The sequence below is a fragment of the Oncorhynchus kisutch genome, linkage group LG15 (assembly GCF_002021735.2).
Source record: "Oncorhynchus kisutch isolate 150728-3 linkage group LG15, Okis_V2, whole genome shotgun sequence".
In the NCBI taxonomy this organism is placed as follows: Eukaryota; Metazoa; Chordata; class Actinopteri; order Salmoniformes; family Salmonidae; genus Oncorhynchus; species Oncorhynchus kisutch.
Genome location: NC_034188.2, coordinates 49,651,903 through 49,669,894, shown reverse-complemented (window position 1 = coordinate 49,669,894; position 17,992 = coordinate 49,651,903). Strand labels below are relative to the sequence as shown.

General features: G+C 44.2%; 1 protein-coding gene across 1 annotated transcript in view; it reads right to left on the bottom strand.

Annotated features, from left to right (window-relative positions):
* LOC109887491 (glutamate receptor ionotropic, kainate 4) overlaps positions 1-17,992 on the bottom strand; it is a 435,871-nt gene that overhangs the window by 42,526 nt on the left and 375,353 nt on the right. The window lies entirely within an intron of this gene.

Below are 17,992 nucleotides of genomic sequence, written 5' to 3'. Positions count from 1 at the left end.
AAGCCGTGCCTTGAGGTACTATATAGCAGCTAGCTAGAGTTGTTCCCCTTCAACCATTCTACTTGGCCTATAGATAGTCACCCATTAACATACAGTTTTGCCAGGGCAGTCATACCCATACGACATCCTACTAAATTACTACAGCGGCTATTTCATAAACCCTCAAAGTGCCAATAACGGGGTGGAAATAGCAGCCATATACTCCAAGTCGATATTCACGTCATAAAAAGGAATTGCCCTCGACCACTGCCAGAAATGGGGGAAAACAAACATTATTTTTCCCATTTGACCCCCATTGTAAAAGAGCACATGGATTTTTAAGTTCAACAGAAATAACGAAACAAAGCCGAAAAGCTGCTGTGTTGTTCAATGTAGTAAATAGGTTAAAAAAAATACAGGCCTATGGTTGGAAATGCTCCCACGTGAGGAAAAGAGCTGACGAGAAGAGTCCTGTGGCTTCAGGCTATTAGGCGTGGGGAAAGTGGGAAATGTGGTGACCCAGTGTCCAAGTAGGCTACACGTATCTAGTACTGTAGCTAAACTATATATATACAAAACTATGTGGACACGCCTTCAAGTTAGTGGATTGGGTTATTTCAGACACACCCATTGCTGACAGGTGTATAAAATCAAGCACACAGCCATGAAATCTCCATTGAATAAAATTGGTAGTAGAATGGCCTTACTGAAGAGATTTCACTTTCAACGTGTCACCGTCATAAAATGCCACCTTTCCAACAAGTCAGTTCGTCAAATTTCTGTCCTGCTAGAGCTGCCCCGGTCAACTGTAAGTGCTGTATATTGTTGAAGTGGAAATGTCTAACAATGGCTCAGCCGCGAAGTGGTAGGCCATACAGAACGGGACCACTGAGTGCTGAAGCGAATAGAGCATAAAAATCGTCTGTTCTCGGTTGCAACACTCACTACCGAGTTCCAAACTGCCTCTGGAAACAATGTCAGCACAATAACTGTTTGTCTGAGAGCTTTGTGAAATGGGTTTCCATGGCCTAGCAGCTGCAGGCCAGTCAAGAACTTGACTGACATGCACAGAGCCCTGACTCCCATTGAACACCTTTGGGATGAACACCTTTGGGATGATAGGCCTGGCTCGACTGTGAGCCAGGCCTAATCGCCCAAAACATCAGTGCCCGACCTCACTAATACTCTTGTGGCTAATTGGGAGCAAGTCCCTGCGGCAATGTTCCAACATCTAATGGAAAGCCTTCCCAGAAGAGTGGAGGCTGTTATAGCAGCAAAGGGGGACCAAATCCATATTAACTCCCATGAGTTTGGAAAGAGATGTTTCGACGAGCAGTTCTCCACATACTGTTGGTTATGTAGTGTAAATGTGGGGGGAAACATTTAGTACAGTCTGTTTGTAACTCCACTCACTACTTGTAGCTGTATAGTCCATTTGTTTGTGTTGTTGGTCTTGGCTAGCTTAACGTTCTGGTCGGTAGCTAGCTAGCACTCACTCACGTGGCTGCAAGAACATGATGCTTTTTTAAAAGCAGTATTATGCTTTATTACGATGCTTTTCTAAGTCTATGAGGAAGCTAGGGTTGCAGAAAATGTTCAAAAGTTATCTTTAGCCATGTAGTTTTCTTAAATGTAGATGCACACAACAAGAAATGCACACAACAAGAAAATTGCAGTTGGAAAAGGTGAAGTTTATGCAGTGAGTCAGTGGGGTAACCTAGTTAACCACAGGTAGTTTTCCCCACGGGTAGGTGGGGCCACAACATTCTGGGTGTGTTCGTCAATTCACTCTAGAGTGCCAGAGTACGTGCAGAGAACATTGTCAGAGTTTTCTTCTCAGAGCGTTCAGAGTACACACTGGACGCTCTGGCTGAGGAGTAGGGTTGGGCCGAGGGTTCTCACCTCACAACGGCAGCCAAGCACCGAAGCTAACTGGCTAAAATTGGCTAGCTTGCTAGCTACTTCCAGACTCAAATGAGAGAACACCTCACTCATTTTACTTATGGAAGAAAATAAAAGTAAGGCATTTGATACATCAAAAATAGTGTAATAGAATTATTGTCAACTTAAAATATTGTCAGATAATTTATTATAAATACAGTTTACTAATTTAATAAAAATCTTCTGTATAAATAGCCTCTATAATATATGTCAACATTTTGTTTTATCGGAAAGCTGTGAGTGCTATTATATGATACAAGATCAGTACTTGTTGCATTTACAACTTGTCTAGGTCCTATAATCAACTGATTTGGGTTGGCACATCCCTTGGGTTGTGCCGTGGCGGAGATCTTTGTGAGCTATACTCGACCTTGTCTCAGGATGGTAAGTTGGTGGTTGAAGATATCCCTCTAGTGGTGGGGGCTGTGCTTTGGCAAAGTGGGTGGGGTTATATCCTTCCTGTTTGGCCCTGTCCGGGGGTATCATCGGTTGGGCCACAGTGTCTCCTGACCCCTCCTGTCTCAGCCTCCAGTATTTATGCTGCAGTAGTTTATGTGTCGGGGGGCTAGGGTCAGTTTGTTATATCTGGAGTACTTCTCCTGTCTTATCAGGTGTCCTGTGTGAATTTAAGTATGCTCTCTCTAATTCTCTCTTTCTCTCTTTCTTTCTCTCTCTCGGAGGACCTGAGCCCTAGGACCATGCCTCAAGACTACTACTATGATGACTCATTGCTGTCCCCAGTCCACCTGGCTGTGCTGCTGCTCCAGTTTCAACTGTTCTGCCTGTGCTTATTATTGTTTGCCCTTGCTGGTCATTTATAAACATTTGAACATCTTGGCCATGTTCTGTTATAATCTCCACCTGGCACAGCCAGAAGAGGACTGGCCACCCCTCATAGCCTGGTTCCTCTCTAGGTTTCTTCCTAGGTTATGGCCTTTCTAGGGAGTTTTTCCTAGCCACCGTCTTCTACACCTGCATTGCTTGCTGTTTGGGGTTTTAGGCTGGGTTTCTGTACAGCACTTTGATATATCGGCTGATGTACGAAGGGCTATATAAATCCATTTGATTTGATTTGATTTGAGCCACTGTATGGCTGTTGTAACGAGTGCGCTGAGAGTCAGGAAGCAAGTTCAGGGAGTGAGTGTTTTAATAAATGAAACAATAAACACGTAACATAAACAATGCCCCGACATGAAAACAGAGTCAATAACACCCGAGGAAAGAACCCAGGGGAGTGACAGATATAGGGAAGATAATCAAGGAGGTGAGTCCAGGTGAGTGTCATGAGGCGCAGGTGCGCGAGACGATGGTAACAGGTGTGTTGAATAATCAGCAGCCTGATGACCTAGAGGCCGGAGAGGGAGTATACGTGACAGCTGTGGATTGACCTCATTGTTTGAAAGGAATGTTGGGATATTGGTAGTTCATTTGAAAAAGTGATGGAATCATTCCTCTAAAACTGGCTGGCTAGCTAGCTAGCTAGATAACGAACATATAGTGCAGATAAAATTATTACACATAATATCACAGCACTGGCAGGCCATAGTTGACCAACTCCCAGACCAAAATGGCTGACCTTTATCCAGCCATAAGAAGATTCATGTCCATTCTTGTATTCTAATTCCGAATTACATGGTCATCCCTTAGATTAGAGGTCATCATTCAACAGTTGGCCTTCACCATACTGCATCTAAATGTTTTGTATAGCTGGAAGCAATGACGCCAGAACCAATAAAGTTATACCATCGTACCTCACAGTGGTCAAAATATTCACACCCCACAAAATAAATCCTGCCTGTACTTACAACTGAATCACTAGTTCTTAGGAGGGAAGATTATAGTTTGTGCTAGAGGTCGTGGGACAAATCACAGTGGCAGTGGCTTCCACACACAGATCTAAACGCCCACTGTAGTCCCATCACACTAAAGCAGGGGTGTCAAACTCATTCCATGAAGGGCCTAGTGTCTGCGGGTTTTTTTCTCCTTTTCTTTTGAACTAAGACCGAGACAACAAGGTGAGGGGAGATCTTTATTAATTACTGAACTTAATTCATCAATCAAGTACAAGGGAGGAGCGATAACCCGCAGACACTTGTCCCTCAATGGAATGAGTTTGACACATATGCTATAAAGCCTTCCCACTCTGCCCTAACACCAATAGCCTTCCCACTCTGCCCTAACACCAATAGCCTTCCCACTCTGCCCTAACACCAATAGCCTTCCCACTCTGTCCTAACACTAATAGCCTTCCCACTCGGCCCTAACACCAATAGCCTTCCCACTCTGTCCTAACACCAATAGCCTTCCCACTCTGCCCTAACACCAATAGCCTTCCCACTCTGTCCTAACACTAATAGCCTTCTCACTCTGCCCTAACACCAATAGCCAACCCACTCTACCCTAACACTAATAGACTTCCCACTCTGTCCTAACACTTAATAGCCAACCCACTCTGTCCTAACACCAATAGCCTTCCCACTCTGCCCTAACACCAATAGCCTTCCCACTCTGTCCTAACACCAATAGCCTTCCCACTCTGTCCTAACACCAATAGACATCCCACTCTGTCCTAACACCAATAGACTTCCCACTCTGTCCTAACACCAATAGCCAACCCACTCTACCCTAACACTAATAGACTTCCCACTCTGTCCTAACACTTAATAGCCAACCCACTCTGTCCTAACACCAATAGCCTTCTCACTCTGTCCTAACACCAATAGCCTTCTCACTCTGCCCTAACACCAATAGCCTTCCCACTCTGCCCTAACACCAATAGCCTTCCCACTCTGTCCTAACACTAATAGCCAACCCACTCTGCCCTAACACCAATAGCCTTCTCACTCTGTCCTAACACCAATAGCCTTCCCACTCTGCCCTAACACCAATAGACTTCCCACTCTGTCCTAACACTAATAGCCAACCCACTCTGCCCTAACACCAATAGCCTTCTCACTCTGTCCTAACACCAATAGCCTTCTCACTCTGCCCTAACACCAATAGCCAACCCACTCTACCCTAACACTAATAGACTTCCCACTCTGTCCTAACACTAATAGCCAACCCACTCTGTCCTAACACCAATAGCCTTCCCACTCTGCCCTAACACCAATAGCCTTCCCACTCTGCCCTAACACCAATAGCCTTCCCACTCTATCCTAACACTAATAGCCTTCCCACTCTGTCCTAACACCAATAGCCTTCCCACTCTGTCCTAACACTAATAGCCAACCCACTCTGTCCTAACACCAATAGCCTTCCCACTCTGTCCTAACACTAATAGCCAACCCACTCTGTCCTAACACCAATAGCCTTCCCACTCTGTCCTAACACTAATAGCCAACCCACTCTGTCCTAACACCAATAGCCTTCCCACTCTGTCCTAACACTAATAGCCAACCCACTCTGTCCTAACACCAATAGCCTCCCCACTCTGTCCTAACACTAATAGCCAACCCACTCTGTCCTAACACCAATAGCCTCCCCACTCTGTCCTAACACTAATAGCCAACCCACTCTGTCCTAACACTAATAGCCTTCCCACTCTGTCCTAACACCAATAGCCTTCCCACTCTGTCCTAACACTAATAGCCAACCCACTCTGTCCTAACACCAATAGCCTCCCCACTCTGTCCTAACACTAATAGCCAACCCACTCTGTCCTAACACTAATAGCCTTCCCACTCTGCCCTAACACCAATAGCCTTCCCACTCTGTCCTAACACTAAGAGCCAACCCACTCTGTCCTAACACCAATAGCCTCCCCACTCTGTCCTAACACTAATAGCCAACCCACTCTGTCCTAACACTAATAGCCTTCCCACTCTGCCCTAACACCAATAGCCTTCCCACTCTGTCCTAACACTAAGAGCCAACCCACTCTGTCCTAACACTAAGAGCCAACCCACTCTGTCCTAACACCAATAGCCTTCCCACTCTGTCCTAACACTAATAGCCAACCCACTCTACCCTAACACCAATAGCATTCCCACTCTGTCCTAACACTAATAGCCAACCCACTCTGCCCTAACACCAATAGCCTTCTCACTCTGTCCTAACACCAATAGCCTTCTCACTCTGCCCTAACACCAATAGCCAACCCACTCTACCCTAACACTAATAGACTTCCCACTCTGTCCTAACACTAATAGCCAACCCACTCTGCCCTAACACCAATAGCCTTCCCACTCTGCCCTAACACCAATAGCCTTCCCACTCTATCCTAACACTAATAGCCTTCCCACTCTGTCCTAACACCAATAGCCTTCCCACTCTGTCCTAACACTAATAGCCAACCCACTCTGTCCTAACACCAATAGCCTTCCCACTCTGTCCTAACACTAATAGCCAACCCACTCTGTCCTAACACCAATAGCCTTCCCACTCTGTCCTAACACTAATAGCCAACCCACTCTGTCCTAACACCAATAGCCTTCCCACTCTGTCCTAACACTAATAGCCAACCCACTCTGTCCTAACACCAATAGCCTCCCCACTCTGTCCTAACACTAATAGCCTTCCCACTCTGCCCTAACACCAATAGCCTTCCCACTCTATCCTAACACTAATAGCCTTCCCACTCTGTCCTAACACCAATAGCCTTCCCACTCTGTCCTAACACTAATAGCCAACCCACTCTGTCCTAACACCAATAGCCTTCCCACTCTGTCCTAACACTAATAGCCAACCCACTCTGTCCTAACACCAATAGCCTTCCCACTCTGTCCTAACACTAATAGCCAACCCACTCTGTCCTAACACCAATAGCCTTCCCACTCTGTCCTAACACTAATAGCCAACCCACTCTGTCCTAACACCAATAGCCTCCCCACTCTGTCCTAACACTAATAGCCAACCCACTCTGTCCTAACACCAATAGCCTCCCCACTCTGTCCTAACACTAATAGCCAACCCACTCTGTCCTAACACTAATAGCCTTCCCACTCTGTCCTAACACCAATAGCCTTCCCACTCTGTCCTAACACTAATAGCCAACCCACTCTGTCCTAACACCAATAGCCTCCCCACTCTGTCCTAACACTAATAGCCAACCCACTCTGTCCTAACACTAATAGCCTTCCCACTCTGCCCTAACACCAATAGCCTTCCCACTCTGTCCTAACACTAAGAGCCAACCCACTCTGTCCTAACACCAATAGCCTTCCCACTCTGTCCTAACACTAATAGCCAACCCACTCTACCCTAACACCAATAGCCTTCCCACTCTGTCCTAACACTAATAGCTAACCCACCCTGTCCTAACACTAATAGTCTTCCCACTCTATCCTAACACACTAGCCTACCCACTCTTGCCTAACACTAATAGCCAACCCGCTCTGCCCTAACACAGTCTAGCATTCCCACTCCCCAACACACTCTATAGCCCCCCACACTCTTCCCTAACACAGTCTAGCATTCCCACTCCCCAACACACTCTATAGCCCCCCACACTCTTCCCTAAAACAGTCTAGCCTCCCAACTCTGCCCTAACACAGTCTAGCCTTCTCACTCTGCCCTACATACTCTGTAACAGGGATCAAGAACTAGATTCAGCGATTGTTTTCTTGAGTGGATGGTGAGGGGGCCGGAACATAATTACAAATGATTTGTAGATTGCAAATTAACCGCAATAATCCCAAACAGATTAAATAATTGACTAAAACATTTTGAACCTTGCTTACATTTGTATACGATCATATATCGTTATGCGTGAGAATACTTCGGAACAGATTTCCAAAATGAAAATAACTTGGAGCTGATTTGCTGGTGTTTTTACAGTCTTTTAAGTTAGTTTTTTTTTGCTCAGAAAACATCGGGGGGCCAAATTCAGCTGGTGGGCCACCGGTTGGGGAACCCTGCTCTATAGCCTCCCCACTCTGCCTAACATACTCTATACCTTCCCACTCTGCCTAACATACTCTATAGCAGGGTTCCCCAACTAGAGGCCCGAAGACAGAATTTGGTTTTACTTTGCCCCTGCTATAGAGTATATTTTCTGAGAGAAAAAAAAAAAGAGTTATATATATATATATATATATTTATTTATTTGGACATAAAAGACTGTAAAAACACCTCCCAACTCTGCTGCCCTATCATGGTGTCTCTTCCCCTTTCCTCAGGTGCTTCATTCCAAGGCCTTGATGAACAGCCTCCATTACCAAACTTAATTAGCAAATCGCCCTTCGCAAGGAAGGGGCCTCACGCTTCTCTTCTCTCCACTCTCTCTCCCTCAGCCAGTAAACCAACCAACCCCCCCTGCAGGAGACAGAGACACAATAACAAATAAACCCGAGAGCTACACTAACAGCCTGTCGCTGCCTGCAATTAGTCCAGCACCAGCTCTCACTCTAATTAATAGCTGGCTCGCGTCTGTTGATGAGCGCTATAAAGACAATGGAGATCCATCCGTGGAGAGCCAGGATGGAGGCATGGAGGTGTGAGGGGGCAAGAGAGAGGCTGGACTGGGTCGACAGTGGTGGTGGTGGGGGTGAAGCCTGGCAGGCAGGTCTGTTCTTTGGCCCAGAGGTGTGCCCACTGCCCAGCCCGGCTGTCAGACACATGCCAGCCTGGCAGGCGAGCAGAGGCAGACAGAATGCAGGCAGCCATGGCCTTCTGGGGCGTAGAGGCTGTCATTAGGCCCTAACAAGCAAGGCCCGTCGCTCACTCACACCGTCTGAAGGACACTTGCATTGGTCCACACGCAGGTAAATGCACGCACGTGTAGGCACACAAACACACGCACACGCACACCCAGGGCTCAGCTGTGGAACAATGTCAAAGAGATCACTCAAAAGGCACCTAACCGCCAGCCGAACAAGGCACCCCATAAAAGTGAGGTTATTGTTCTCGTATTTCTACCTCCCAAACTACATGACGTTGTAATTTGTTAGAAACCAGGGCTGATTTATAAAAATCCTCGCTCTCTCCCTCTGAACTCAGAGGAAAGGTTGTCTGAGTTATGTCTGCATTAACAGAGCAGGTTGAATTGTATTGCCCACTTATATAAATCTGGAAAAACTGTATTTACAGCGTAATACTACTGAAGACCTGTGTAGGGCTCCACAGAGCTAAATCTTCTTTATACTGTACAGCTTGTTACACACACACACACACACACACACACACACACACACACACACACACACACACGTGTATGTGTATGTGTGATGGGGTGGGGTGCAGGTGCCAGCAGTGGGTTGGCAGAGTAGGTACAGTAGGGACAAGGGGGAGCCATGCTAGAAACTGAGATGATGATTGATCACTGGCATCACTGTCTGTGACTGGGCAAAGGGAAGGACAGCCAACTGTGTATAAACCATGCAGAGTTCATCATTTTATTTTGTTTCCTGAAGAACGCAAAGATTCTATTTGACCGACAGCGCATCATCGTAATATTCTGTGAAACAAAAACCTATTAGGAATGGACATTATTCTTATATGCACCTTTACACGCGCCAAACTATGAACGATATCTCAAGCCACATGTCCTCTGTCATAGTAAAGCAAGACGAACCACAGTGGATCCTCATTTAAAAGTGGTGTCATACTGTAGCACAGCTTGCAGTGTGCTCCGTATGGTACAGCACGTCACAGCGTATGACATCATAGTATTTCACTATCAGCCGTCGTTGCCGCTAACGCCGTTAACGCTCGTTGAAACAACCAGAGGGCATCTTTGAGGGCGTCTTCATGAAGCACGCATTGGCCAGACATTTTCATTGCTATGCCCTATCTGAAAGAGCATAACACTGTTTTTCTTTTTCATTTAGTTGGCATGAAGCAACCATAGCCTCAGCTACTATAGCACAGAGATACACATCTTAAAACATGTTATTCTGTTCTTTGGCAATAGATTGTCTTAGTGTCATCCTTTTGTTAATATTAATGGATTTCTTTGTGAGTGTGTACAGAACCAGTCAAAAGTTTGGACACATGTACTCATTCCAGGGTTTTTCTTTAGTTTTACTATTTTGTACCTTGTAGAATAATAGAGAAGATATCATTGTGTATTGTTGTGAAATTGTTAGATATTACTTGTTAGATATTACTGCACTGTCGAAGCTAGAAACACAGGCATTTTGCTACACCCACAACAACATCTGCTAAACATGTGTATGTGACCAGTAACATTTTACTTTATTGTTTTTGAGGAGGAGTGATGGTGTGGGAATGCTTTGCTGGTGACACTGTCGGTGATTTGTTCACACAACTTACTTATTGGCCTAAAATCCTACTTCAATAAATATCAATCAATTATTTATTAATTTGAGCACGTCATCACACAGCATACAAGTCCTTCATGTCTTTAAATACAGTCATGCATTTAGTTATAAAACAAAATAACAAAAGGAACCTTGAATAATGAAATAATAAATGAACCACAACATGTCGACTAAAACAATTCAATTCAGGAATTATTTCAACTGTTTTTAATCTTGTCTGTACTACAGACATTAAAACCTTTTCTGTTACAACAGACAATACGGAATTGATTATTATTTGATTGTAAATTATTATTGTATTTGTTGGTTACACTGTTTGAAATGGTCAGAAAAAAGATCACACATTTTGCAATAAGCACACAGAGCTCGCTCCTCCTACCCTGCTTCTTGATCTCCTTCTTCATGTCGTTATCATCAGTAGGGAAACACCCGTTAAACATCCACTAATACATTTCAAGCCCCGACAAATAGAAATCAACTTGGCAAGAGTCTATTGTCCTGCTAAAAGCTCATCATGGTTGGATGGCTTCTTTTATATTTCAATGTATGGAATAAATGTATTAATTACAGTCATTTACCATTCTCATTCTCGGAGTGGAAACATTGTTTGTTGAGTTCACAACCTGCTACACTTGTGAAAAATAAGTGTTTTAAAAACCTGTTTCAAAATGCCTCCAGCTCACATTGTAAAGTGGTGTGTGACACGCTGGTAGCCTGTCGCCTGCACTTGAATAGTGAATGGGAGGCGCGCTTCAATTACCAGTTGAGAAATAAAAAAAGACGCACAGGCCAATTTAATTCCACTAAATTATGCAAAGTATTCTATAGACCAATAAGCATGACAGTCAAATGTATTTACATCTAGAATTTAGAGGCAGAAATTGGTGGATTTTGGTAGGGTGGATTATAATAAATTGACATATTTGTCGGGGTTGTGGATGGCCAGATACAAAGTAGTTTTGATCACCAATTAGCTATTACGAAGGTTTCTGCTGGCTATTGTCCAATTTAATGGCTCATCAATGCGTGAACTGTGACCAAGGTCCATCACTAACGTAAACCGAGAACTGTAATCTAAAAATAAAAACACAGCATCTACAGTGGTAGAAATATATTATTGAATTAGATTTTTTTTAAATTAAAGTTTCAAAATGCATATGTTTATTAGGCTACTGTGCAGTGTGACAAAAACCAACAGGACAATGAGCCGTTTACTGCATCCTACGTGTACTGTAGGCCTAATTCCAAGATAAGGGAGAGCAGGCCATGTCCAGACTTGGTGACCTCAAGTACTCATTAACTGTCTTTCATGCTTTTTTGGGGTTGCATCACTCATGGACAGAAATGTCTGAGACACAGTATTCATGATGAACACTCAAAAGATCCCGAGGCCAAATTAGCCTCGGGATCCATCCCAGTTGGTATTCTATGTCCACTCAAGGTAGTTCTCTTCGGGTTACACATCCTTGGAATAGCAGAACAGCATAACGGTCTGGATGGCCCTCGCTGTGCTTGGTGAGCAGTTCATCCATTTCTGGTGTCAGAAGAGGAATGGGAATGCCAGGGTGAACCGATGACCTGACGAACCCGCCACGATTGTCGCCTCTGCCTGTCAGAGGTGGAGTTCCAGAGCTCGCAGGTGTACCTGGCATGGATTGTGACTCCATCATCTCGTCCCTACTGCTGGTCTTTACTGTCTGCTGCACATGTTTACATTGTACTCCATTTCCTACGAGACTGTTCAAGCCATGGACTCACTGATGGATGAAGATGATGAGCGATCGGCAAAGGCCATCAGGAATCTGCTGACATCACGGCACAACATCAACATTGCTATAATCACAGTCAGAGGACAGTTGAAGAAACTTGAGTGGACTTTACGCTAATATTTTAGTAGACCACCTATTAGTTGTGTATATATATATATATATATATATATATATATATTTTACAGAATATTAACCATGTGTGTTCCTTGGTTTTGTACTGTTCTGTAGTTTCGACCCAGTAATTCATCTGCCAAACAAAGAACTTTGTGTGCTGCAGGCCCAGGCGTGGATCGAAGCTGGCGAGACATTCATTGACGTCATCTTCACGGACGAACCAACCGTAAGACAATATTTCACAAAATTCCTTTGAAATTCTACGTCTTAGCAAGGGCCTTCCTCAAAAACTACCATCGCTATCACTCTTCATCAGCCGTAATGTCTCTAACTTGGCAAATTACATCTAAACTGAAGATGCCTGTCAAGCCGCAATAGCTCCCCATGATAAACAGGTTCTGACAGAGCAGTAACTGATGTGTTTTTCTGAGAAGTGCACAGTTCAGATATGTGAAATGCCTGCCAGAGAAATTCACTTTGGGGAGTGAAGGGGCTCTGGAGCCGTGCCTCTCACGTTGTCCCCCGAGCCTCCGAGCTCACACACGTGTGGGACGATCACAGCAGCCACAGGACTGCATGGAACATGGATGCCAATAGCTGTGGGGGTCTGGGGAATCCAGCCAGTTAAACAGAGAAAGAGAGAGAGTGAGAGAGAGAGAGAGAGAGAGAGAGAGAGAGAGAGAGAGAGAGAGAGAGAGAGAGACATAGAAAAGGGGTAGGGAGGGCATGAAAAAGAGAAAAAGTGTTCACTACGCCTTCTCACCCTGCTCTTCTTTCATACCAGGTTCCATATTTAAGGATTCTCTCTCAGCTATACATTCATATCATGGGCTGGAGAGACAGCGTGGGTGGGGCTACTGTATGTTTCCACAACCAAACGGTCTGCAGCATGTGTGTCAATGTATGATGTGGAAACAATATGTGAGTAAAGAGCTGCATGCGTGTGTGTGTGTGTGTGTGTGTGTGTGTGTGTGTGTGTGTGTGTGTGTGTGTGTGTGTGTGTGTGTGTGTGTGTGTGTTTGTGTGCGTGTGGGTAATGTGCAATGTGCATGTGTGTGTGTGTGTGTGTATGTGCAATGTGCCTACATCAAATCAAATCACATGTTATATGTCACATGCTTCGTAAACAACAGGTGTAGACTAACAGTGAAATGCTTACTTACGGGGCCTTCCCAACAATGCAGAGAGAATAAAAAGAGAAATAGTAAAAAAATATATAACACGAGGAATAAATTGAAAAATAGTAACAAGGAGTGTATGTGTATGTGTTTGTATGCTCACAAATGTGAGCATAGATGTGTGTGTGTGTGCAATGTGTGTGTGTGTGTGTGTGCATGCGCGTGCATATGTGTGTGGGCCAGGCAGCCAGCTAGCTCTGGCATCACCTTCCCAGTCCCTGCCAAGGCATTCACACCTCTGACTGGTGCCAGGCTGAAACAGACCCATCACAGCAGCATGTGGGAGGTGTTGTAGAACTAAACAAACAACCCCCCTCCCCATCTCTCTAACCAGCATTAACGCTTTGTCTCATCCAATGACCATTACTGGCGTGGAGCGGTTATACATACGCTACATGGCCAAAAGTATGTGGATTCGGCTATTTCAGCCACACCCGTTGCTGACAGGTGTATAAAATCGAGCACACAGCCATTCAAATCTCCATAGACAAACATTAGCAGTAGAATGACCCGTACTGAAGATCTAAGTGAATTTCAACATTGCACCGTCATAGGATGCCACCTTTCCAACAAGTCAGTTCGTCAAATTTCTTCCCTGCTAGAGCTGCTCTGGTCAACTGTAAATGCTGTTATTGTGACGTGGAAACATCAAGGAGCAACAACGGCTCAGCCCCGAGGCAACGTCAGCACAATAACTGTTCGTCGGGAGCTTCATGAAATGGGTTTCCATGGCCGAGCAGCTGCACACAAGCCTAAGACCACCGTGCACAATGCCAAGTGTTGGCTGGAGTGGTGTAAAGATCACCGTCATTGGAATCTGGAGCAGTGAAAACTCGTTCACTGGAGTGATGAATCACTCTTCACCATTGATGGACGAATCTGGGTTTGGCGGATGCCAGGAGAAATGCTATCTGCCCCAATGCATAGTGCCAACTGTAAAGTTTGGTGGAGGAGGGATAATGGTGTGGGACTGTTTTTCATGGTTCGGCAAAAGCCCCTTCATTATGGTCAGTGGCGGGAAAAGTACTCAATTGTCAAAAATGTAAAGATAGCTTAATAGAAAATGACTCCATTAAAAGTCAAAGTCACCCAGTAAAATGGTACTTGAGTAAAAGTCTAAAAGTATTTGGTTTTAAATATACTTAACTGTCAAAAGTAAATTGGGAGCAATTTCGAAATGCCTGAAGGTACATCTGTACAAATAATAGTACGCAAGTATAAACACCATGGGACTACGCAGTTGTCATACTGCTCAGGAAGGAGACGCGTTCTGTCTCCTATAGATGAACATACTTTGGTGCGAAAAGTGCAAATCCATCCCAGAACAATAGCAAAGGACCTTGTGAAGATGCTGGAGGAAACAGGTACAAAAGTATCTATATCCACAGTAAAAAGAGTATTATATCGACTTAACCTGAAAGGCCCCTCGGCAAGGAAGAAGCCACTGCTCCAAAACTGCCATAAAAAGCCAGACTACAGTTTGCAACAGCATATGGGGACAAAGATAGTACTTTTTGGAGAAATGTCCTCTGGCCATAATGACCATCGTTATGTTTGGAGGAAAAAGGGGGAGGCTTGCAAGCCGAAGAACACCATCCCAACCGTGAGGCACAGGGGTGGCAGCATCATGTTGTGGGGGTGCTTTACTGCAGTAGGGACTGGTGCACTTCACAAAATAGATGGCGTCATGAGGCAGGAAAATTATATGGATATATTGAAGCAACATCTCAAGACATCAGTCAGGAAGTTAAAGCTCAGTCGCAAATGGGTCTTCCAAATGGACAATGACCTCAAGCTTAACTCAAAAGTTGTGGCAAAATGTATTAAGGGCAACAAAATCAAGGTATTGGAGTAGCCATCACAAAGCCCTGACCTCAATCCTATAGAACATTTGTGGGCAGAACTGAAAAATTGTGTGCGAGCAAGGAGGCCGACAAACCTGACTCAGTTATACCAGCTCTGTCAGGAGGAATGGGTCAAAATTCACCCAACTTATTGTGGGAAGCTTGTGGAAGGCTACCTGAAACGTTTGACCCAAGTTAAACAATGTAATGGCAACGCTACCAAATACTAATTGAGTGTATGTAAACTTCTGACCCACTGGGAATCTGATGAAAGAAATAAAAGCTGAAATAAATCAATCTCTCCCTACTATTATTCTGACATTTCACATTCTTAAAATAAAGTGGTGATCCTAACTGACCTAAGACAGGGAATTTTTACTCGGATTAAATGTCAGGGATTGTGAAAAACTGAGTTTAAATGTATTTGGCTAAGGTGTATGTAAACTTCCGACTTCAACTGTATATAGTCATGCATTTCTGAACGTCATGAACCTTTCTGAGTGGCAGGTGATGGGGATTTTCAAAGTACACATGTTCTGGGTATAACTATTACTGTATGGAGAAGCTTCAAGTGGAGACATCAAATCGAATACCTAAGATATATCGAGAGACGTGACCTTGAAGAGACACAGCAAGACAGAAGTTTAAGTCAACATTCAATAAAGCCTACACCCTGTCAGCTACAGTATATCTAGTATTCGTGTCTAACATTCAGGGTAGTCCACCATCTCGACTCCTGAGACAACCAGTAACCCACAAACACTGTTACGTGTGATGCAAAGAAAGTGGGAGTAGGAGGGTGAGTAGTGCTTTAGGACATTCTGTGGAGTAAAGTGTCTTAGGTGCCAGAGTCAGTGGCGAATAGACAGGAATGGGGGAGAGAGGTGGTGCTGCTACAGTATAGCCTGGTCCCCAGATCTGTTTATGCTGTATAGCAAACTCCTATTGCATAACTTATAGCCATTTCCAATTGGCATAACATCAACCTTAGGAGTTGGCTACACCGCACAAACAGATCTGCGATCAGGCTTGTACTAACGCTTCATTCATTTATGTGGAGTAAGGTGCCATAGGTGCAGTCAATGGAGAATTGATAATGGTGGAGTTGTGGGAGGGAGGAGGGGGAGTGCTACGGGGAGTGGGGGGAGAGGTCATACAAGGACAGGTGCTCCGGGACATGCTGCAAACGTGTAGAGACTAAAGTACTACCTGCTATATGAGAGCTGTGTCTCTGCCACTTCTCCCTCCGCCGCAAGGCCGGACAACACACAGAAAACAAAGATACAATATCAACGCCAGCGTTTATCTCAAAGAGAGCCGTCTCAGGGATAAAAGCACTCTTCATGTGCAGCCAACAGAATCTGGGGCCAAAAGAAGACGAAACCTCAGCATTAAAGGAAAAGTTCACCCATTTTGAATGTTACATTGTTTTTCGTGCATCTCTGAGTGATTTTCTATCGATTCCCTGGGACATTTCATGTTTTCATGTGTATGGGAGTTATTGGCATTCAAGCAGGCAGAAATCCGGCTGGTATGACGAAGCACTGTGATAAAGTCACTCTCATTACACTGGAAGTTAATAGGAAAACTTTTAGATCGCGAAAACGTCTATCATACATGTCAGATTTCAATACTGGTCGATGTCATAACTCGAGAGCATGTCTTCTCTTGAATGAGCCATTGATCATATTCCTACCTCGAGAAATTTGTAATTTAATGTAGGGTCTAGCATATTTTTCCTATTTGCCTGCCTACTTTAGTCAAGGGTGCATTGCATGATGCCGTTGCCAGAGGTATTATAGAAAGGAGATAGGAATCCAATGAATGAAGGAAAGTATAACACCCCACCAGGCAGACTGTCGACCAATTGCATTCATGTTGTCATGCTGCGTCACGCAGTCGCTAAGCTAATCGTCATGCAATCCCTTCTCAAGTCAGTGTATATGTCGAGAAACGTGCCTATTGTCCTCGAAAGGACATACTGTCACCATTCCAATGCTGTATGATATTACAGATAGCAAGTTAATTATCTCAGTCTCTGAAAGGTTTTGTAATGTTGTACTTCTTGTTGACGAAATTCATGCTAATGTTGGGTTCTTGAGCTACCGCCCAATAGACTCCCAGTCACTCCTTGAAGGAGAGTGCACCTTGTCCCAGAATCACCTAGAATGCACCACTCTAACGTAGCATGGGCAACTTTTGTAATCTCCTCAAAAGTATATCTCCTATTGCGAATGTCAGACTCCACTCTGTGAGGCACATTGATCTGCAGATACAGCATAGTTAGATTGCAGACTACTAAATTGATAGTGCAGTTTGTTTAGGTGATTTTACAGCTAACTAGCTATTTTACATGCCGATATTGTCTTTGGTATTATTGTGTGTAGCTACATTGGCTACCTAGCTAGCTAGCCAGCCCGTAGAGACAGCATTACATCGTGGATGGAAGTCTTGAGCAGCAAAAGATTTCGACAACAATTTTCCATGCAGCTCCCAACCTTATTATATTGGCAAAATGCAACATTAGTAAAATAAACAAATATTGATCTAACATATTAGTGTTAAATAACACTATAAGGAATTAGTGGTTTTGGATGGATTTTTCCTTTAGCTACAGTGCAGCATGTTTAGTAGGCGATATCCATTGCAAGAGAACTGGAATGATTGTGAGACTTCCAGATTGAAGTGACGTGGCAAGGCCAAAAGATGTTTGACTTTGATCGTGCACAGTACCAGACCAGAATCCGTCTATACAGATGGCTAGCCAAATGTACACTGGAACTAAGCAATGTAACTCTCAACATGAAACCAACATGTCCTACTGTGAAATTAATTGATGCAGGTTTGTGAATTGAGGTGAAGTCCCAGAAGGCATTATAATAACACATTTTTCCTTAGTAACTCTTCCAAACACAGCACCACTGTTGAAAACGCTATACTGATTC